This window comes from Zootoca vivipara, chromosome 8 (assembly GCF_963506605.1).
Source record: "Zootoca vivipara chromosome 8, rZooViv1.1, whole genome shotgun sequence".
Lineage (NCBI taxonomy): Eukaryota > Metazoa > Chordata > Lepidosauria > Squamata > Lacertidae > Zootoca > Zootoca vivipara.
The window spans coordinates 42,373,666-42,390,417 of NC_083283.1; positions in this window are offsets into that span (position 1 = coordinate 42,373,666).

The following is a 16,752-nucleotide window of genomic DNA, read 5'->3' on the forward strand; positions in this document are numbered from 1 at the left end:
TTAAGTACGCTTCGGTTTGAGTACTTTCAGTTTAAGTACTCCGCGGACCTGTCTGGAACGGATTAATCCACTTTCCATTACTTTCAATGGGAAAGTTCGCTTCAGGTTAAGTACAGACTTCCGGAACCAATTGTGTACTTAAACTGAGGTACCACTGTATTTGCCGGGGTGTCTTTTGATAAGCCCATGCTGCAGATCATCCCTCCCCTCACTCTCCTGGTTCCTTTGTCTTATTTTCATTTATGCATGTCAACAAAGAATCTTAGTTGAATACCACCAGTGCTTTTTTCTGGGAGTACTCAGGGATACACAGTACCGCCACCTTCCCTACCACCGCAACCCCTCATTTTAAAACTGTGGCACTTACTATAACAACTTCATGGTAAGTACCAGCACCTTTTATTTTTTAAAAAACTGGATACAACACAATGCCTTGGACACATTAACTTCTGCCACTGAGAAAACCTTTGCAGCACTCTCCAAAATCAGCAACAAAAAAGTCTTTGAAAAGATAATAACGATATCTATTGCACTTTGGCCACCTCATGAGAAGACTCCCTGGAAAAGACCCTGATGTTGGGAAAGATTGAGGGCACTAGGAGAAGGGGACGACAGAGGACGAGATGGCTGGACAGTGTTCTTGAAGCTACGAACATGAGTTTGACCAAACTACGGGAGGCAGTGGAAGACAGGAGTGCCTGGTGTGCTCTGGTCCATGGGGTCACAAAGAGTCGGACACGACTAAATGACTAAATAACAACAACATTGAGAGAAAGGGAAAATCCTGTACATAATTACTTCAATTTCTGCTCTCAAATAAATATATTTGTATGCCTGTGCAGTGACGTTGGTATAGTTTTGCCACATGGCACATATAGAAGAGACTGGGGAAATTAGCCTCAGATTTATAAACAAAACCTCTTACACAAGTGGCTCATTCAAGCTGGCTGTGGATAGCCCTTAATGGGAACACATATGTTTATGCTAAATAACCTGTAGTACCAACTGAGGTGCCACAATTCTCTCCACCATTAGCAAGATTGATTTTGCCTTGGAGTGTCTCTACTCAACAGAAGTACCCTTCAGGTAAGTCGAAAAAGTTATCAGGCATGTAGTGTAAATGAGCAGTGAAGATTTGGGAGAGGCAGGAAAATGTAGTATTTGACTGAAAAACATTTTTATTTCCCTGTGATACAAAGTAGTCATCTGTCAAAATGAAATTATGAGAAATGACTGCTTCTGCTAAGCTACGATTCTCAATGGCTCCGAAACAAGACCTGGCATGGGAACAAGCTTTAAAGTTTAAACATACAGATCCGAATAAATCACATGCGACACTTGCCAATAAAGGCTTGTAGTAAATTTACCCAGAATCACTGTCAATCTCTTATACAAGATTTTGAGGGCCTCATAGTCATTTTGTGTACACAAACACCACAAACAGTAGAAATAACTGTCAACAAGCATCCTTCATAATTTCACTCACCCAGGGCATTTGTGAATAATATAATGATCCACCAAAGAGGAGAAATTTGCTCACTCTTTCTTTGGAGTCTGTCATCCAAATTCTATGAAGATTACATTTACTAAGGAAGATGAGAGAAGACGCAAAGAACTGCAACATCTAAGGTGAAGTACAGTTTGCTTAATATCATGTGTGAATGGTGTGCTTCTCATCTCTTATGGTTTAGCCATAATCCCCAGAAACCACTTTATCTGGGGCTATATTTCATTGTTGTCACAATGATGTTTTCCAACCACAAACACTTCTGACACCATTTTCAAACTCACCACCACCTGTGCGTGTAGCATGATTTCTACGAAGGTAACCATACACATCTTCAGGTGTATGAATGCAAGCTTTCATGTGACTGAACAGAGTTCCTGATCATGTGGGAGTCCACAAACATGTAGCTACATGTGCACAGTTTCTCCTTTGAAGATCTTGTGGTGAATGTGTGAATGTCAGGGGTTGGGTTCATGCACAGTAAATTGGCAGGCATCCTACAGGCATCAGGGTGAGAAGAGGATGCTGGACTAGATGGGCCATTGCATGATTCAACAGAATCCTCTTATATTCTTAAAACGCCTGCACACGATCCAAGAGCTACAGTAGTTACATTCAGCCTGTTTTAACAAGCTTTGGGATGCAGCTTTAGTTCAACATTAAGAGTTGGAAGGCAAAGTTATTATCTGTCACATGAAGCCCCACTCTTTCCCCAAGAATCTCAAGATGGTATAAATGGAGAGTTTCTTTTTCCTCCTCATAATAATACTGAAAAGAGAAGTGTGTTAGGCTGTCTGCATATTACAAGAACAGCAAATGTTATGGCTGGACAAGTACAGGTATAGATAGATTAGATAGATAGAGACATATTGGTTCTTTTAGCTCTTTCTGGAGAATTTTGGTCATCTCATGGAGAATATTCTGTAAAATGTCACCCCCAATTTCTACTCTTTCCAGCACCCATTGCTTAGCCAGATTAACAATGACTTGACAATAGAGTTTGTCCACATTAATTGAGCTGACGTTTATCGGAAGAGAATTTGCTGAAAAGGATTTTAACCCTACCTGAAATGTGGGAGATTGTCACCACCCCTTGCAAGAATATTCAGTGAAATCTCCCCCACTTTCTGCACCCACAGATAGTGTGTAAAATTGGGGGTAGCTATTTGCCCTAAAAAATAAAATTAAAAAATCACTCCAAAGCATCACCACATGCACAATTTTTTAAAATAAATAAATAAAGTTAGAGCTGGCTGTACTTGCTTCAGACTTTTTTTTTTTAAAAAAAGAGAAACTTGTGGCATTCACATCTGGTTTGAGTCTCCTTAGACAGAAAAGATCTGAAACATATCCAACTTGTCTGGATGCCTGGGCCGTTTCCCAAAGACATAAACCACACAGAGATACAGTATACCATTTCTCTTCCTGAAGGCACTTCCTTCTTGTTGAGAGATGAGAATGGGAAATGTGGTCATCTGTGGTTACTAACCTCAAAGTCAAAACTTTCTTGTGAAGACTGGAGTGATAACAAACAAAAAAGAATGTTCACCATTTTTACATCTGGCAATATGAACCTCTGGTATTCAGAATGTGTCTTTATAAGACTGTGTACAATTTGACTTGTTAGGATCAAACCAAAGTAGAAATTCTTAGGATGTTCCCTGAAAAAGCAGGCACTTCTGATGCTCCCCCCCCAACAACTTAATATGCATGAATTAGCATGTGAAGCTTTCAAATAATAGTGGCATTATTTGGGAGGATGCAGAATGATGGCCAGGCTGCCAACATTGCTGTTCCTGTTGTCACTTGTAGTGGCGGCAAAGACCAAGTGTGAGGAATAGCTCTCCAGTTGTCGCTAAACTACAACTCCCATCATCCTTGGCCATGCTTTTTGGGTAATGGTTCAGCAGTGTCTGGCTGGGCAAAGATACCCCAATCTAGGCTCAAGTCATGGCTTGAATTTTCCCATGCTTGGCATTGTATAGGCGAGGTGGGCATAGTTAGCTCAAAATGTCATGGCAGGCTAACCTTCAAGAACTAGCAGACCCATGGTCTGGAGTTTTCCCTCCACTGCCATAGAGAAATTCACTGAAAAAGTCCTCTCAGTTGTTCTGCAAACAAATAGAGTGGAGAATATTGAGCAGTCATTTGGGCACAATTGTAGGGCAAACTTCCATGGGTGGGACCTTGGGAGTTCTATGCTCTGTGATCTAAATTCTTTTGGAACACAAGCAACGGTACATTTAGCTCTTTATTTAATAGACATAAAGACTATTCTGCTTTCATACGGTCAGGAGCCAGATGCTTTTTGAAATAATGGCATTTATTTAAAATCACTCTGTACTATTATGAAGTCAGTTTCATTCACTTGAACATTATTATTTATTGTTGTGTCACTTAATAAAGGTCAACCATCCAGCAAGTGGATTGACTGGTGTGCCTTTCAGCTAGCATTAGAATGTATTATATTGCACTGAAACTACCCACAGAATTTCCGAACCTGCCATTCTCATGAGGATCTCTTTAATGGAATAAAAGTATGATGCATTAGCAAAGCAAAGCAGGTGGGGGCGGGGGGGGAGAGTAACTCTTTTTAAATCATTGTGAGAAGTCATTTATTATTCTTAAGCAGCAAATGCCATTATCTTCTGCCCTGTAGCCTGAACATTACATATTCAAAATGGATCCTGTGTATACAAATACTTTGTTAATTACATATTTCATTTCTTAGAACAGATCATTTACAAAAATAGGAAGCAGACAGTGGCTGCCGGAGTCAGAGACCTATGTATTCTAGAAGAAGAAATACAATGTCTAATTCAAGGAAATTCAAATTTTGTGTTCAGAGCAAGTAGTACAGATTTGACTATGTAACATAAAAGACAGCGTGACTTAGGGCATCATAGGCAAGACTAGCCACTGTGTAAAAGGAGCAGAGCTGCGTGAGGCAATGAAGCTTTATTTCCCAAGTAACAGGTTGTCAGGCCAAAGCAAAACTTGGCTTGAATCTTGAACTGTCATATTTCCAAATGTGTTTTCTCCCAAAAACTCTGAAAGCTAGAAACCTATATCACCTAGTTTGGATTGGAAGTAAGATTACAACCTTCAGCTTGTTCTTGTGATTACTTTCATTTGCTTATGTTGTTATGTGTTACCCTGTACATAAATTAACAGCCTCTTGCTCTGGGTCTACAAAGTGAGTGACCTTGTTTTATATCTTCCTATATACATACAAATGTAAGGTTGTCATCACACTGCAGTTTGCATGATAAAATAGCAGGCTGGCAGGAGCAAACAGCATGGGTGGCAGGCGCCTAGGTGAGCAGTTTAATGGAGGTGCTTCAGACGACAGCTTGCCAAACAACTATCTCAAGTGATTCTTGCTCTCTTTCAAAAGGGACTGGGGTGATCTCTAAGTGAAAACGGAAATGTGTTGGTCAGATGTGAAGGAGGGAGAGGTTGGCAGGTAGACAGAGTTGGCAACTGGAGCAAGCAGGGGTGGCAGTACCTACCGGTAGTTAAATAAATAGGAACTTACCAATGGTAATAAGAAAAATCAGAGCATGTTAGCCTGTGAGAAAATGGAGGAAAAGGAGGAGGAGGAGGAGGAGGAGGAGGAGGAGGAGGAGGAGGAGGAGGAGGAGGAGGAGGAGTTTGGATTTGATATTCAGCTTTATCACTACCCTAAGGAGTCTGAATTTAATTCAGGCACAGAAGAGTGGCAGCAATATGTGAAAAGATTGAGCCATAGGAAATCACTACAGATGACAAATAAAAGGCAATGTTTTTTCAGTGATTGAACAGACACTGTGTGAGATTTCCCGTCATGAGAGGAAGATGCCTTCTTCTGGCAACCTTTTGCTTTTTTAGTCTAATACTCCAGTGCCATCTAAATGTACTGTATATCAATGATATACTATATCATTGTCCTGCTCCATGTATCTTTTATCCTGTTTAACTGTTATTTGTCTCTAATGAACATTCTGATTGGCTTCTTATAATTGAATAAAGAGGTGGCCTTCACATGGAAGCCACCTTTCCATGATGACAAAGATTGTGATTAAGGTACATTATGTCAGTTTTTAAGAATTCTCCCAAGCATAGGAGGAAAGTACAGGCTATGAATAGGCATGCAGTCTGTATCTAATTTCACCACTGCAATGTGGCTTTTCATAATTGGGAAGTATTATTTGATACCTGTTAACAATGAGAGCCAATTCACTTGTGCTGATTTGCATTTCTGGGAAATTTTCCTGCAAAATTCACTATGTGGGACAATTTATAATCCTTTGATTTGCAAATCAGTATGCCAAGCTTATCTGTGTGTCAATCATAACTAGATATTATTTTTATCAGGGAAGTGACAGAGAGAGGTGATTTCTTCAAAGAAAACTAGCATATCATTTATTTATCTATCATTTATCTATCATCTCTATCTATCATCTCTCTATCATCTATCTATCTATCTATCATCATATAATAATAATAATAATGATAATGATAATGATAATGATAATGATAATGATAATGATAATGATAATGATAATGATAATGATAATGATAATGATAATGATACACCCTCCCCAGTCAAAACTAGGCTCAGGGCGGCTAACACCAATAAAATTACAGTAAAACATAAAGAGCAATTAATTAAAATACAGATTAAAATACAATATTAAAATTAGTCCATAAATCCAAGCCATGAGGGAGGAAAACACAGGGGTCAGACTAAGTCCAACCCAAAGGCCAGGCGGAACAGCTCTGTCTTGCAGGCCCTGCGGAAAGATGACAAATCCCACAGGGCCCTGGTCTCCTGTGAAAGAGCGTTCCACCAAGTTGGGGCCAATACTGAAAAGGTCCTGGCCCTAGTAGAGGCCAATCTAGCCACCTTATGGCTTGGGATCTCCAGAATATTGTTGTTTGTGGACCTTAAGGTCCTTTGCGGGGCATACCAGGAGAGGCGGTCTCGTAGGTACAAGGGTCCCTATCTATCTATCATCTATCTATCTATCTATCTATCATCTATCTATCTATCATCTATCTATCTATCTATCTATCTATCTATCTATCTATCTATCTATCTATCTATCATCTATCCTCTTCACACACACACATTCCAAAGTATGGTGACACAGGACTTCAAATTATCTCCTTAGGATGACCCAGAGACCTATCTGAACACAATTGCAAGCCCTCCAAGAGGAATAATGTCCCTTTTCCTTACCATGTGTTGAGGGATCATGTTGATACTCTAACCACTGATGTAGCAACAGTATCCAGTACTGCCATGACCCACTGTATGGAAAATAAGTCTCCCTTTGTTCTTGGTAGACCTGTGTACTTATGAAGCATGCATTGTTGTATATATGGAATCCAGGAGTTTAGGAGAACTGTCTCAGATGTTACAGCTTGTATCACAGCAGTCTGTACAAGGACCTTCAGCTTAACTCCTTCCCACTGTTGTGGCCACTGCATGCATTTTGGTGGGAAAGTGGAAGAGGCAGATGTGGCAATGGGAAGGGCTTGTTATAAGAGTAGACCCATTCTGAACTGAATTGAAATGTTGGGCTTTGGCACCGTTTCAGCTCAATTTTGAAATGGAATCAGGAAGTCCTGATCTGTATGTGTAGGGGGTGTTATTTCTGGATTTTATTTATTTCATCACCATCACGGTGCATAATGAGGGTTATAGCCAAATGAGCTTGCTTTCTGAATACAGATGGAACCTCTACCTTGAAGGCATAGATTTCTTCCTAAAAAGACAAACTTTCAGATTTTTTCTCTCTCTCTCCCTTGTCAATGAAGCAGAGCTCTATGGGGATTTCATAATGATGATTGCATGGTTCTGAGAAGAAACAAGGCAAGAAAATCACTCACTTATCTAATATTTAGAGCATAGCTTCCTTTTTTAGCACTCTCATTTTCTTTTTCCAATCGGACCTTTGCAGGGCTGCTGCTTTCATTGATATTGTTAACTACGATTTCAAGAATTCCAGCAATCTCAGACTCTAATCACATTGTGATAGGGTGCCATAAATCAGAGAAGCAGTTTGTAAAAACTGAACTTCTTGTTCACAGGGGGAAAATAGGTGTGTGCTTATTATAGTCATTGTACCTTGCACTGATTTAACCACTTTCTTCTACCTTTATAAAATAAAGGATATATTGGGTCCTAACTGGGTCTAAAGTGAGTCAGACCAGTAGTACCAGGCCCTGTGTGCCTATTAGTCATCTACCTGTCTTCTAGGCACACAGATAATTCCAGTTCCTTAGAGAGATGAAATGGCACAGCTGTTAAACTAGTACAGATATGCCCAGAGAAAGACAAAGAAGGAAGGAGGTGAAATGTTACAGCTAGCCAGACAGATAGATAGATAGATGCCGTGCTTTTTTCTGGGGGTACTCAAGGGTTCCAGCACCTTTTTTTCCTATAAGAAAAGCACTGGAGAAAAAGCATAATACAGTGGTACCTCTGGTTATGAACTTAATTCGTTCTTAACCTGAAACCGTTCTTAACCTGAGGTACCACTTTAGCTAATGGGGCCTCCCACTGCTGTTGCACCGCCAGAACACGATTTCTGTTCTCATCCTGAGGTAAAGTTTTTAACCCAAGGTACTACTTCCAGGTTAGTGGAGTCTATAACCTGAAGTGTTTATAACCCGAGGTGTTTGTAACCTGAGGTAGGGTAAAGGTAAAGGGACCCCTGACCGTTAGGTCCAGTCACGGACGACTCTGGGGTTGCGGTGCTCATCTCGCTTTACTAGTTGAGGGAGCTGGCATACAGCTTCCGGGTCATGTGGCCAGCATGACTAAGCCGCTTCTGGCAAAGCAGAGCAATGCACGGAAATGCCGTTTACCTTCCCGCCAGAGCGGTACCTATTTATCTACTTGCACTTTGATGTGCTTTCGAACTGCTAGGTTGGCAGGAGCAGGGACCGAGCAATAGGAGCTCACCCCATCGTGGGGATTCGAACCGCCGACCTTCCGATCGGCAAGCCCTAGGCTCTGTGGTTTAACCCACAGCGCCACCCATGTCCCTTGTAACACTGTATAATATAACCTGGGCTTTTTTTTCAGCTGGAACTTGCCGAGACTCAGTTCCGGCATATCTCAGGTGGGTGCCATTGCCATTATAAGGGAACAATGGAGTCATTTATGGAAAGTTCCAGCACCTCTTTTTTTAGGAAAATAGCACTGAATATAACTGTATTCCTTGTTGCAACTTTGAGTTGAGCCGTATATGCAAACCAGCCCAGATAATTCTCCCAACCCTCCATCACAACTTCATATGATGCTGGCATCTTTTATTTTTATTTCAAAAGGCAACTCCGAAAGAAAGGCATGCTGCTCTTTGAGAGACCTTTTGTTCATTACTGATTCACATATGTCAAGGCCAGCTAGAGACAAATTTCCTCACTAGCTCTGTATTTCTGGTGCCCTCATCAGCCTGCTCTCCTCCTTTCCCTCCAGCATCTGTTCTAATACTAAAGCCCTTACAACTTCGGTTGGCTGGCATAGGTTTTTGGTGGTGATGCTTAGCAGAAAAAAGGAGGAGATGCCTGGCATGGTATATGGTTTCCTTAAAGGCATTTGAAAAGGAGAGGAAGCATAGCATTAAACTAGACACAATGAGAAAGGGGATTTTACTGACTCCCCCAAATATGCCCATTCCCTAAATATGGATTAGTTATATGGATGAGCAGAACTACCATTTCATATTCACAATGAAGATGGTAAAAGCATAGATTTTGCCGCCTTTGTGGTGCATATTTATGGATAAACCAAAGGTTCTAATCCATTTAAGCTATTCTCATGACTATGAAAACAGGGAGTGTTGTTTTGGATGAATGAATTCAGAACACAATAAAGCTTTCCCAGGCATATATCGCTGGCTCATGAGAGCGCTGGAAATAACTCAAACTGGACACAAGTGTTTGGTGAAATCAGGCCACAACTATCTTGAAGTGGGCTTGACATGGTAATAGGGTGAGGATCAATGCATTATTCCACTCATTCCACCCTTGTTGATGGAATGACATTTCACTTGGGGTTGGAAGTCGTCACCCCCCCCCCCCATGGGAGTCAGCCAATGTTGAAAATAGGGTCCCACTGAGCAACTGTGAGAACAGGCTGCTGGACCAGATAGACCTTTGGTCTGATCCCCCAGGGATCCAACAAGGATGTTTCTGTGGGCATGGTGGGAGTGAGATGGACCAAGGAGAGAGTGACAAACCCTGTTCAGCTGGCAGTAGCCCCACCCAGAGGTTCCTGAAGAGCTTGGAGTAGGGATAATTTAGGCTGACCCAATTTATGGCAGCTTCCTATAGCTGAGGTTGCTTTCTTAATCTCTAAACCTTCAGTTTGTTGTAATATGACACCAGCAGTTGAACAGATTTTTACACGAAAACCTTACTTCATGTATTTCGGTGAAGTGTCTTTCAGTAAAAAATTTCAATCCTCTTTATAAGGTATGATGATTATAAGTCCAGATTAAGTTACTTCTATATGCAAATCTTACGGAAGATAATAATACAATCTGTGCATTATGTTGCCAAATGACAATGAGCCTAGAAGCACCGTGGCTGCACCCTTAACATTCCAGTGAAGCATAATAAAAAAATAATAGAGATAGCAACAATAGCAACAACAATAGCAATTTAGGAGTTTTTTATGCAACACACCTGCTGGTTATCTTTACTAAAATTAAATGCCTTTGAAATAATTGTGTGTGTGTGTGTGTGTGTGTGTGCGCGCGCGCGCGCGCAGCTATACACCAGAGAAACAAGAAATGAATGGAAAGCAAAATACTTGTGATACATAAAAGATTAGCCAGGGGTACTCTGTATCAAGGAACACATTTTAATATTGTGCTGAGACTCCGAGGACAATAAGGGTTTTGCATAACAAGGGCTTTAATTGGAGTAAGCAGCAGCAAATATTCTGTCAACTAGTTCAGACAAACAAAAGAAGGATGAGCTGACTCCATTCTGACAGGCAAATTTCTTTTGCTTCTTCAAAAGCAATGAGTGGCAATGTCAAGTGCTGTGCTTTTGCTCATTGCCAATACCAGCATCCTCACACATGATCAGTGCCAACACCCTTCAGTGTTCAGCAATATTCCATGGTCCTTGGGTGTTTGAAGGAGTATAGTGTATGATGTGCAGAATTTGTAGCTCAACTCCTCTGCAATGATCAAATTAGTGCTATTCCACCACTATTCTCAAGGCAACCTTTAACAAGAATTCTCATGTTTTCTGTGTAGCTTTAACCATTACAACCTGTCTAAGTTCTTACTGGACCTAGGGCCCTTTTGCACTTACCATTTATAGTAGTATAGTTGCTGTTTGATCTGATGTTTTAAGATGAAAAGATAACTGATTGTCTGCTCCTTTGGCCATGTGCTGCTGTTATTAAGAGAGTGCATATGAGGTTTTCCTTTAGACATTAATAGCAGGTTGTGCCTGAGTTGAGAAATGTTCTGTGGTCTCTAACATACGGTACCTTTGTTTCCCTTCCACCAGTCAGTATTTGAGTTATGAGCATATTGAAGTAAATAGACATGGGGAAAGTGTTGATTTCCTTCATGAGCATATACCATCCCATGGATGAGCTAAGCTGACAGGTGTACAGTCAGTCAAGCCACTTGCAATAATAATAATAATAATAATAATAATAATAATAATAATAATAATAATAATATATTTATTTATACCCCGCCCATCTGGCCGGGTTTCCCCAGCCACTCTGGGCGACTTCCAACAAAATATTAAAATACAGAAATCCATCAAACATTAAAAGCTTCCCTAAACAGGGCTGCTTTGAGATGCCTTCTAAAGGTCTGGTAGTTGTTGTTCTCTTTGACCTCTGGTGGGAGGGCATTCCACAGGGTGGGTGCCACTACCGAGAAGGCCCTCTGCCTGGTTCCCTGTAACTTGGCTTCTCGTAGCGAGGGAACCGCCAGAAGGCCCTCGGCACTGGACCTCAATGTCCGGGCAGAATGATGGGGGAGGAGACGCTCCTTCAGGTATACTGAAGGTAAAGACCCAGTGCCAGCTACACAAGCGATGAAGGCATGTAAGCTTGTTAGACCAGGGTCAGTTTGTGAGTCTGTCTGTGAGCTGGAGTATGTGTTATATCTTGAATTGCTGGAGCAACAAAGATAATCAATCAATCATTATATTTGTATGCCACCTTTCCAAAGTTAAAACCATACTCAAGGCATAATAAAAGTAGTCATAAAAAAGTACACAGCTCAATTGAACAATTTCCACATAAATCATAAAATTCAAATTAAGGATATAAAAAATTAGCAACAACAATAGCAGCAAAGCCCCTCGCAACAACAACGCCCCAGCCTAAGATTCTGTTCAGCAGCCCCAGCTTTTTATAGCTGGAGTCAGTGAGAACGCTGCCATTTCAGACCTGCTGGAAAAAGTAGTGGGAGGTAGGGAGCATGTCTTCCAGGACTCACAGCCAAGATGGATACAGTACTTTATTTGTATATATCTGTATGTGCAAAAGCCTACAAGCATTATGTGTATCTACATCCAGAACGGTTTTATCAAGCCTTATCTTCTGCAGCAGTAAACTATTTTGTACCTTGCTCTGCTTCTGTGTGGTGACTGGAACTGAGGGCACAGATGTCTTGTAAAGATGGGGTGATCTCCCATGGAACAACCCCATTGAAGATGGTTATCCAGACCTCATTGCTGGTTGTGAAGAGGTCCCCACAATGGTCCAACCTTTGGCCCCCCAAAATGTAGTTTCCTTTGATTCATTGTGTTCTTTCAGTGGCTCATCCTCCAGGCCATCACCTCATGAAGACACTAGCCTTGCTTATTAGCTTTCAACATTGTTGATTCCAGGGGATTAGCATTTCTGTCACACAGCCTAATACACAAGGTCTAGCTATCACCTCACACAGGAGGTTAGCCTAGCCTCCTTTAGTTAGCTTTTGACACATCAAGCCTTAATTAAATTAATTGAGATTCCAGCACCTGCTGGACCCAGCAATTTAGGGTGTCTTGCACACACAAACTCATAGCAATATATATTATTACAGTGGTACCTCTACTTATGAATAACTCTACTTACGAATGTTTCTACTTACAAATGGAGCTCCGTCCGCCATCTTGGATGTGGTTTAGATAGGATTTTTTCTACTTACGAATTTTTAGATAGGGTTGCTTCTACTTACGAATTTTTTCTCCCAATGCGTTCCTATGGAATTCGACTTACATTTTTTTTCAACTTACAAATGTGTGTTTGGAATGCATTAAATTCGTAAGTAGAGGTACCACTGTATTTCACTCATGGATGAATTAGGTCTTATGTACTGGTCTGGCATTACACACAGGCTGGTGGGCACAGCAACCAGAAACATGGCCATGGGAGGAGTGGAAATGAGAAACAAGGTGTAAATAGATTTGTCCTTCCATGATTTTTAGGTGATGCATATATGTGTCCCAGTAGAAAACCTCTTAAAAAGCCATTCTTTGCATGTGTAAGAAACTGTTGTTTTAAAATAGTGCCAGGCATACAGTTTTATAAACTAATGTAATAGATGAATCATTTAGAGTTAATTTCCTTTGTGGCTGAGCCACTCCACATGCTGCAGAGAGAAGAAAGTATTTTTGTAGGTGGGGAGAAATGTTACCAAAGAATTGGGGTGCAGGTCATTTTCTTCTCTGTACTTCATGGGGTGATCAGCTTGAACCCTGAACATCCAAATCAGACTCAAAAGCTGAGTACATCAATTCTAAGAAAGCATTGGCATGGTGAAGAAAGGAACACAGACAGCTCTAAATTCATGGTGTATTGATAGTACTTACAGAGACACCAAAACAAGATTCCTGAAACTAGCAATTTGCATTGAATATATTTTATGTTATGCGCCACAAGTGAAAGGTGAGACATTTTCTGCAGATGGTGGAGAGTAACTGTGCATCATGTGTCTTCTTACCTCCTACTGTAAATTACACCTGACTAAGAATGGTTTTTAAAGCTATGATGAAAGCCGAGGAGGAGGAAAATAATGTTTTCTCTAGTGCCATCATTTCTCACTTGAGAAGCACATAATTTAAAGACAGCTGCAGACTCTTCCATTTTCTATGTTTACTAAAGGAAGGGTGCTTTGCAAGCATAGATGTTACCATGTAATTTCAGATAGCTGAAGATCTTTGGAGAGACTGGGAACTAAGATTGGCCTGCACAGGACAGGCATTGAGTGGCAATTGAAATAGGTGACAACACCATTGCAGGAGGTCTGGAGCATGCAGAGTTTATGCAAATTATGAATATGCAATTTGGGCATGCCAATTACTATTTACTTTTACTTATTGTGTTGAAGTAAATAAATAAATCATAGAATCATAGAGTTGGAAGAGACCACAAGGACCATCCAGTCCAACCCCCTGCCAAGCAGGAAACACCATCAAAGCATTATTGACATATGGCTGTCAAGCCTCCGCTTAAAGACCTCCAAAGAAGGAGACTCCACCACACTCCTTGGCAGGAAATTCCACTGTCGAACAGCTCTTACTGTCAGGAAGTTCTTCCTAATGTTTAGGTGGAAGCTTCTATCTTGTAGTTTGAATCCATTGCTCCATGCCCGCTTCTCTGGAGCAGCAGAAAACAACCTTTCACCCTCCTCTATATGACATCCTTTTATATATTTGAGCATGGCTATCATATCACCCCTTAACCTTCTCTTCTCCAGGCTAAACATACCCAGCTCCCTAAGCTGTTCCTCATAAGGCATCGTTTCCAGGCCTTTGACCATTTTGGTTGCCCTCTTCTGGACACATTCCAGCTTGTCAGTTTCCTTCTTGAACTGTGGTGCCCAGAACTGGACACAGTACTCCAGGTGATGTCTGACCAGAGCAGAATACAGTGGTACTATTACTTCCCTTGATCTAGATGCTATACTCCTATTGATGCAGCCCAGAATTGCATTGGCTTTTTTTAGCTGCTGCGTTGGTGCTACATAGCGCTGGCATATGTGTAGAAAATTGCCTCAAAGATATGGGTTCCTAAGGTTTCCTAGTGGGCACTCAAGCAAGTGAGAAAAAAGAAAACCCACTGCAATTGATGAAACCAGACATTGGGTGGCCATTGCTTCAATGTGGGAGAAATTGCTACTTTCTAGTAACCATGCCTGAGTTTCTAGTACCTCTTGCCTGAGTTGTGAAGAAAATTATGGTTCCTACCTAGCTATGTAGATCTATCTATCTATCTATCTATCTATCTATCTATCTATCTATCTATCTATCTAATCACCTTCAAAACACATAAACTACAGTGCCACACAGAAGTTTACACACTCTAGGGAATATTTTTAATAGTTATTTCCCCAAAGCACTCAATATGTCCCTGGCCATGACCTTTATTCCCCAGGCTCCACTACTCTTCACCATCCAAAGGTCTCCTTTCACATAGAAGATTCTGCTTTTTGCCCCATATACTTAGAACTGCTTCCCAAAACACTTGTGTGATGCCACCTCTTACTACCTTAAACACTTGCCTTGACTCTAAAGCCTTTGCCTCACAACTGTTGTTTCCATGCCCTAGACCTGAAACACCTAAGTACTAATTCTACAGAAACCAGTAGCTAGTATGGCTTCAGAACTTTTATGGGGAACCTCTGGTCCTCCAGATACCACCAACTTCCAATAGCCCCAGCTAGGATGGACAGTGGTCAAGGATGATGAGAGCTGTAGTCCAACAACATTTAGAGAGCAACAGGTTGTCCATCCCTGCTTTAGAATGTAGAGACTCAAATCCTTCTGGTCAATGTCTTCTGGTCCTTCTGGTCTTCTCTTGACTCTTCTTCCCTCATTTATTGTATGCAGACTATAGGGCTTCCCCATTTTTCTTGGCATTCAAAATGGGAGCAGAAGAGAAGTATAAACCACCATATACACATTTTTTAAATGACCAGAAGAGCCTTCCCTCTCTCTCTCTCTCTCTCTCTCTCTCTCTCTCTCTCTCTCTCTCTCTCTCTCTCTCTCTCTCTCTCTCTCACACACACACACACACACACACACACACACACACACTATTAAGAAGCATACCTACTTCTCATGAACACATCTCCATTTCTGAAACATCGTAGTTCTCTGGTTCAATTAATTATATGCACAAAATTATTAATGCTTTTTAAACTTCTTAAAAATTTTAATCAGTACAATTTCTTTTTCCACATGCTTTCTTCATCTATAATAATTCTATCCCTCATCAAATAAATTATAGCCAGCTTTGCCATAACTTAGTTCAAGTTTCCTGTTTTATTTCTATTTCTGTACTCAACCCTATAACTACATAACACTTTCCAGCTAGAGATCTGATGCAGGTAATAACACCTTTAATCAGGAAAGATTCAAAAATGTTGGCCTCTTTGCTCATGCAGCCCCATAAATCAATCCAAAAGGCTGAGACAGACACAGCATGAACAAACCGGCATTTCCACTGTATTAGTCACACCCATTATATTTCTATACTAGCCACAAGCAGCAGCATTTCTTTCACTTGGTTCCAGGTAAATCACCGTGTTCTCACAGTTGACCTCAGATTTTAATACATGACATTTTGTGGATATTGTTTGTGATGGAAAATTGTTGCTGCTTACCCATTATAAGCTTGAACTATCCAGTTTGCAAAAATTACTTGATGTTTGATGTCAGGAAACAAGTTGATCTCCTGATAAGAGAAGATGTGACCAGACAACTTTCTGCACAATTACAACAGGAAAAAATTATAGGTTTTTTTTTTGGGGGGGGGTTGTCACACACACACACACCCCTCCTCCTGGATTTATGAAGCCTTTAAAGGCTGGCATCTTTTTTTTTTTTTAAAAAAAGGGAGGATGCAGTGTATCAACAAGATGCTTAGTGTTGGAGATTTCCAGGTCAGTCACTGAGAAAGTTTTTCTGAATGCCTTTAACACCCAGAGTTGATACATAAACCATTATCTTTGGGGACTGCATACAGTGCAAGATCATGGTGAGACATAGGGCAGAAGCTCTGTTGGACGCAGGTCAGCAATATAAATGAAAAACAGCAGCTTGAAATAAGCTGTATGCTCTGCACACTTATCACAAGGTTCAGGAATCACATTCTACAACAGGCTGAAAGTTTTACAGTCTACAGGGTAATCCAATACTGAGCACATTGTTTCAATCTAGCTGTAAACAGTAGAAGTATTAATAGCAGTCTCACAGTCTTAATGGGACGAGAAGGGTCACAG